This window comes from Homarus americanus, unplaced genomic scaffold (genome assembly GCF_018991925.1).
Source record: "Homarus americanus isolate GMGI-L3 unplaced genomic scaffold, GMGI_Hamer_2.0 scaffold7552, whole genome shotgun sequence".
In the NCBI taxonomy this organism is placed as follows: domain Eukaryota; kingdom Metazoa; phylum Arthropoda; class Malacostraca; order Decapoda; family Nephropidae; genus Homarus; species Homarus americanus.
This window is the reverse complement of record NW_024718606.1, coordinates 3,141-10,923: the sequence shown is the minus strand read 5'-3', so window position 1 is coordinate 10,923 and position 7,783 is coordinate 3,141. Positions and strand designations below refer to the sequence as shown.

At 39.6% G+C, this 7,783-nt stretch overlaps 1 long non-coding RNA gene across 1 annotated transcript; it reads left to right on the top strand.

Moving 5' to 3' along the window:
* The first annotated feature begins 4,988 nt into the window (after positions 1–4,988).
* Positions 4,989–6,711, top strand: LOC121859794. The gene is made up of 2 exons (XR_006087723.1): positions 4,989–6,383; positions 6,536–6,711. It is a non-coding gene; the product is annotated as an uncharacterized LOC121859794 (long non-coding RNA).
* Positions 6,712–7,783: the final 1,072 nt, after the last annotated feature.

The following is a 7,783-nucleotide window of genomic DNA, read 5'->3' as shown; positions in this document are numbered from 1 at the left end:
TGGTTGGATAAGTTGAGTTAATATTTTTTTTTTTTTTTTTTTTGAGGGATTGTGGAAGTAAGATTAGATTGGGTTAAGTTTTTCTTTTGGGAGGATTATGGGTTTTATTAGTGATTTGGCAGAGTTGGGTTGTGCTTTCTTTCTTTCCTTTTGGCTTGTAAGGACTTCTGCAATTTGCGTGGAGGGCTTTTTGCAGGTATTGGCGTTCCTGGTCCCATTCTTGAGGGGGTTTGTGTACCGTGCATGCCTCTCTGACACCTGTAATGGCTAAGGGAGGCGCCCGTATCAACAGTGTTGGTAACATTCTTTGAGGAAAACGTGGCTGCAGGTACTGTGCACCTCTCCTGACCTTATTAGCTGGGGGAGGCGCCCATGTCAACAGTGTTGGTAACATTCTTTGAGGAGAGGGCTTGTGTGCAGGTACTGTGCACCTCTCCCCCGACATGACCAGCTAAGGGAGGCGTACACGTCATCTGTGTTAGTATGGGATGGAGTAAGTTAGGTGTTGTTTTGGGAGGGAATGGTAAGGTGAGGTTAGTGAATGGTTGAATGGTTATTTTTTGTTTGGGTGGGATTACTAGTAACGGCTTTCAGTGTATTAGGTTTTTTTTATTTTGGGGGATTGTTAGGGGTTTTTCTTTTGTTTTTTTTTTGGTGGGGGAGTGTTAGTGCAGGTTGAGTGAGTTAGTGCTCTTTTTTTTATGCAGGAGTGGTCTTTGAATGTGAGTTTGGGGGCGTGGGGTTTAGATTGAGGGGGGTGAGGAGGGAGGTGGTTGTTCTGTATTGCTAGGGCAGAGTCAGGTTAATGAATTTTATTTTTTTATTTGTATTTTTTTATTGGGTAAGTCAGGTAGGTTAGGTTAGGTTAGGTTGAGTGGGTTAGGTTGGGGGGAATGATTGGGTGTGGGTTGAGGAGAGGTGTTAGGTTTAATTTGGGGGGAGTTGTTGGGTGTGGTTATAGGGAAGTAGGGGTTTGATATGGGAGTTATTATATAAGGGAGGTGGGAGGGGTGTGTTTGGTCTGTTTAGTATGAAGGGATTTCTGTTTCTGAATCTGCGTGGGAGTATGATGTTGTCGAAATAATCCTGCCATTGAGGGTGTAGTGAGGAGTGATTCTATTTGTTTGTCTCCTAGTTGTCTCCAGTAGATGTTGAGTGGAGGGAGGGAGCTGAGTTCATGTAGATGTCTATTTATGAGTTTTTGGCCTGTGATGGTGCTGCTAGCTGGAGTGTGTTAGGTGCATAAGTCAATAGTGGGCGTATGAGGGCTTTGAATAGGTGTGTTTTGGTTTTGATTGATGTGGTTCTGAATCTGTATATATTCCCGAGTGTTTTGTTTGCGATCGAAGCCTTCATTTTGGTGTGTAGTGTCATGGTGAGGGTGTCGTTGAATGTGACTCCTAGGATTGTGTTTGTTCGTTTGACAGTTATGGGTGAAGGGTAGGCGATGTAGGGGTTTAGGTAAATGTGACGTGGTTGGCGCCTTTTGGTGCCGAAGTAGGTGATTTGTGCTTTGTTGGGTTGGTTTGTATTCGCCATCGGAGTTCCCATTGTGTAACTTGTTCTAGCTCTCTGTGTGCTTTGTCTGTTAGGTGATCAAGGCTAGTGTAGTGTCTGACTAGTTGGGTTACATCGTCGGCGTACTGTATTGTCAGAGAGTCGATGTGTAAGGGGTCGGGTAAGTCATTTGTGTAAAGAATGTATAGTGTTGGGGACAGGACTGATCCTTGTGGGACTCCTGCTTGCAGTGTGAAGTGGTCAGAGTAGGCAGGTGTGAATTTTATCCTCATTTTTCTGTCTGTTAGGAAGTTGCATAGTAATTTTTGTGATTTTTGAGGGAGGTTAAAATTGGTGCATATTTTATACTTTAGTCCGTCGTGCCAAACTGTGTCGAAGGCTTTTTGTACGTCTTTTGTAACGAGTGCTGTCTTGTATGCACCTTTGTTCATGTGGAGGTAGTTTGTCATTATATTGAGTGCGTCTTGAGTTGAGTGGTGTGCTCTGAAGCAGAACTGCTTGTAGGACAGTAGTTGTTCATCTTCAAGGTGGTATCTGAGGCGGGTGGTGTATAGTCTTTCAAAAGTTTTGCCTAAGACTTCTAGTATGCTGATCGGTCTGTAGTTTTGAGGATCTGTTGGGTTTTTGTTTGGTTTAGGTATCATGATGGCTGTGGCTGTCTTAAAGAGTTTTGGGAAGTCCAGGCATGGCCGTATTTATACAATTTACGAGGATCAGGATTTGGGGTGAGCGTAGCGAGAGGGCCAATCACAGAGGAGGAGGCCACCGGCACTCTGGTCCTAGCGTTGCCTCGTGGTCTAGGTCAGCAACCAGCGCCGCCTTACATGACTGAGGTCAACTATTAAGCCACGTCTACCTCAGCTATATAAGACCTGACCTCCTGGTGACCTAGCTCTCTTTCTACCTACACCCAGTCTTCAAATAACACCACCTCCTCCGCTCCTGCCTGGCGGCCCTCGCTCCCGCCGGCGAGCATGGCGACCCACAAGCTGGTCCTCCTCTGAGCATCCTCACCAACCAGCTCTCTCTACATCACGCTTGTAACCATGCTGCCTTCCCAGCACCAAGCTGCATTGTACATCCAATACAACATGTATACATGAGAGCACATTGTGAGTTTCCTTTCTCCATCCCATCCTGAGTGTGAACCAAACATCATGAACCCCACACGCTGATTGGCTGGTAGGCGCGCGGGGGCTCAGTCGTCCCTTGTAGGGGATGGAGTCTACTACAAGGGTTCCTAATCGTCATGAAATTTCAAGTTTTGTTATTTTTATATTATTAATTTTGAGCTACATTCTTGTCTTTGCACCTTTTAGGTAGGGATTTCATATGATAACAATTATTACCATTAATAGCCAAATCTCAACAACAACCAGTCGTACATGCATCCATTAACACAGCCACTATCACACCCACAACTACCCACCGTCACTAATATGTTTGCCACCACTATTATAAGTCAACCAGCTTATCACTCAACTACTACAGGATAATATCATCAACTACAACTACTGTGATTACTATTACCACAACTACACATACCAACATGATCTCCGTAATCACAACCAATGACTGTACAGTACTGAACTACACATACCAACATGATCTCCGTAATCACAACCAATGACTGTACAGTACTGAACCACACATACCAACATGATCTCCGTAATCACAACCAATGACTGTACAGTACTGTACCACATTAGACAACAATGAAGTTTGTTTTGTTTTTGTTTTTTAGTGAGTGTTCTCACTGGGTTGTGCTGTTGTAGGTTACTGTAGTTCTCATTGTGATCAAGTTTAAATACATTTCGCAGAAGTCACATTTTAACTCGACATTAGTTGGCAGAAGGAGGGTATAGAGTTGCCAGGGGAAGGCAATCAAGATATAATGCCTTATGTAATCATGATGACGTGCCAGGCCCTAGGGGGAACCTGACAGATGAGTAAGCTCAGATGGCAGGTGCGTATGGTTGTTACAGTGCAGTTACACAGACTGTATCATACAGTATGTGTAACTGTACTGCACAGTCTGTATGTAGTTGGTTATATATAGAGTATATACTGTATATATCAGGGAAGCCTGGTTGGATGCAGTATCGCATTGTGTATTGAAGGCTTAGTATAGGTATTACAGTGTGCTGTATCCACGCTGTCTCTAACGGGCAGTCATGCCTACGGTACCCACTTTCACCTTCAAGTGCTTCATAGGATGTGGTAAGGGAAGCGAAAACTAATAAGTGAAAATTAGTGAAAGTCGGTTTGTTCATATCACCCTAATTTTTGTTTTCGACATTGATAAATATTTGGACCTTGACTGCTGCTAGTTTGGCGGACAATTTTCGTCTTACTTTGCTCAATATTTTATGCTTAATGCAATGGAGATAGTTTTTTTTTTGTGGAAAAGATAAAAAAAATCAATTTCCAAGTTGAGAATCACAAAAAAACGCACGTTTTTTACGTTACTATGGCCTTTTTTCCCTTGAAAAGCAATAAATATTGAAGAACTTGAAACCGAAATTGTCGCTGATTCTTACCTGCAAGCATAACTAGGGGCACCGCCCCCCCCCCCCCCACCCATTTCTAACTTAACCAATCATAACCTAAACTAACCTTGACTAGACTAACCTAACCTAACCTTATCAATCATAACCTAACCAAAACAAGGTAAATATTTGAACATTGACTGTTGCTAGTTTGGTGAACAATTGAGTGTCTACTGCGGAGAATGATCAACAGTTCAGAGTGGATGGGACAATTCCATCTTAGTCGATAACTTTCCCCGCTGACAAAAATTACTTCCATGACAAAAATCACTTTCAGGTATTAATCATTTCTACGACACATTATAGTATAGTATTTCCTAAATTGATCAGATCATCCTCACTCTAAAAATATTAGTGGGGAATATGAATGTAACAACAGTCAAGGTCCAAATCAAAGACTATATAGTCTTTGGTACAAATATTCGCCCAGACATTTTCCTAGATAACATTGGCGTCCTTCAAACTGAAATTGCAAATTCACATGGTTGTTAAATGCCCAATTGACGCGCGGCGTACATTTCATACAATAATTTTGGTGTAATGGAAAGTAGCTTATATAATTAGTAATGGGAATTATTGACAATGTACAGTATGGAAATTACCAGTGTAACCCTCCTAACATGACGTGTACAGTGGTTCACTCAGGCCTTGCCAGATAGTCAACTGATATACTGTACAGTATCTGTCTTATTATAAGAGCATAGTCCAATCACTGTACTTTATCTTCGGTAAGATTAATCTCTTCAGTGTGTATCAGCAGTATTCCCTTAGTTACTCCCATAGTTTTTCTCTATTGCACTGACTTAAGTATAATATATATATATATATATATATATATATATATATATATATATATATATATATATATATATATATATATATATATATATATATATATTAATGATGATTGTTATTTCTAGATATAGTAAATTTAACTCTATAGACTGACAGCAGACAAAACACATGTAGGTACTTCTCACTGGCTCATAAGTCAAAAGTGATTGGATCATAACATAACACAGCCTTTACTAAAACTACGTACAATTGGGCTTTCAATGTATTACTCAAATGATCTTGGAAGATCTCAACAAACATTAGGTATATGTATCTTAATGCTACACATACGAGCTCAGTCGTAATTCGTAAAATCCATACTGCAAGTAGTTTCTGTGAAGGGGGTCATAAAAGAGAGAATTTACATTTTACAGAATACTTGAGAAAGACGTTTGCGATGTTTTATTGATGATGTAACATAATATAAATCAAAATAAATTGCAGATAATGTTGTAAGTACTAATGTCCTCAGTAAAGGTGATAAAACAAATATTGATTTTTCTGAAGTATTTCGATAACTCATTATATTTGGCTTCTTGTGATTTCCTAATTCAATACAATACACACTGACATTACTTTCATCTCCCAATTTAAAAAGTTACATTTAGAAAATGTCACACAACCGGATCACAGCGGTCCGTCCACCTGAACCCTTGGGCTCACGTACGTAAATAATACAGTAAAATATATAATTAAAAGGACACAGTAACAGCTCATCGGCCCTCTTCTTGGGTAAATCTTTTGTGCCCCAGCTTATAAATCACAATTGACACTAATCTTTGTCATCCGTATATTCCTAATGTCTGCCGGCATTTTAATAAGTATATGGTCCAGCCAATGTTCTGCTGCCCTGCATGAATATGGTGTATTTCTTTGTGTATGAACCTCTGTCCTGCGTGGCAGTGAGAAGTGATACCACCCTCAGTGTCAAGACCTGACTGAATTACTCAGAATAGGCAAACTGTACTCCAAGCTTTGTCACAATATTGTTCATGAGGACTTGCAGCAGATTTTTGCAACAAATTTGATCAGTAACAAAAATAGCTCAGAATATGAAATTATAAACTGAAAGACTATCGGTTGGAATGAATATTCAACATAAATAACACGAGCCTTTTAAAATGACACTTTTTAATACTTTTTACTTTTATCCTCTTCACCAGCCGCTTGGGTGAACGGTCACGTCTTTGGTACGCAATGTTTTTGTGTAATGTTTTCTCATGATTTTTTTTATTTATGCAGCTATACAACTTAATAATAAACATTTATTTTGGTGGGGTTGTGACAATTATAGTCCTGTTGTTGATCAGCAGATAAATCGTCATGGTGTCTTTATTTATACTGTAATTTCTGATAGCTCATTAATGAAGACAACCAGTAACTAGGATTACTCTATATAATTGCTTGATCTTGTCAATATGAAGTAGTGTTATAGGGGAGTCTCGTGGCCTCTTTCATTGCTCGTGGCAAGTCTGTTAGAAGGTGCCATTAACGACTAGACATTTTTGTTTCTTTTTATATTGAAATTATAGATAATATCTGAATTTAAATGACAGCTATAGTTATTTTTATTTGTAATTATTTTTATCGTAAAGTATATGTTGTGAAGCTTTTAATGACATATTAATTTATAGTTTTATCGGTGTGGCAACATGAGGATTGAGAGGCGGAGCGCCGGTCGGTGATGCAGGTCAGACGGGACGGGAAGCAGCAGCAGACGCCACTCGCCAGCAGACTTTTGCAGTAGCCGGCATCGACAGCTCAGTTTTCACACGTATTCCTGACCCTTTCCTGCATCATGTCTCTAGAGGAGGTATTGTCTTAACATTTCCCATTATTGTATTATTGTTTGTGGTGTGTAGACATCTTAGAAAACAATATACCCGGTACCAATTAATGAATCATGACGTTATTGAATGTGTTGCGTGACAAAGGACTGCATAAGGTGGACAAATAGCTTGGTCATTCAAGTTGAGAGAGAAAGTAGTGGTATAGGATTATGTAATTTAGGTCGGCAACTTTTGAATCCTTTGACATTTCACAAAAAAAAATGTATCCAGTTATTGACATCAGAACTGACTAACCTAAATAGCCCCAGTGTTGTAACTTGCATTTATTTCGTACCATATTACAATAACTTAAGCATAATTGACAGTGTGCATCATCGTTTGTATGTATGTGAAGTATTATAACGAAAGCCTTGTATCACAGTTGTCTCGTGTACAAGGGAGTGTTCATCAATACTTGGCATTCCTGGTACAGTCGGGTAAGCTATACATAAATCAGGGGGAGGGCGGGTTTAGTGTCGGTGTTGGAGGTTGATTTTGTCTTATAAACAAATCATAATGTAGAAAAGCAATTGTGACAATCTATAGAGGCATGCTTGGCCACTACAGTACATGTACTATATATTCTTAATTCTGTCCATTTAAACCCAGTTCCTTCTGGTCAAACTTGTCCCTAACACGGTCATTACTCCTCTCAAGTAACATTACAACCTCACAGAATATAACCCTTCACAACTTTGTACACCAGCCATGTTCCTTGACTCATAATACAACCAACAAACTCAAGAGGATCATCATGTTAATAATTCAGAATGGGCACCTTTAAATCTTAAATAGCAGATATGATACTGGATGTTTATGTTCCTTGCTGTCCATTTTTACACCTGTGAGGGTGAAGTACCTGTAGGAAATCATTAGCTGCCAGCAAAGGATTAGATCGGTAGTTTGGGGGATTTTGTTTATGCAGGTAGAACATATACAGTACAAAACTGAAAAGAATTTTGAATTTACTAAGGAAACATCAATGGCAACCATGCCTACAGTGCTTCAGTTATTTGACAAAAAATATGATTTTAGCTGGAATAAACCTCCATA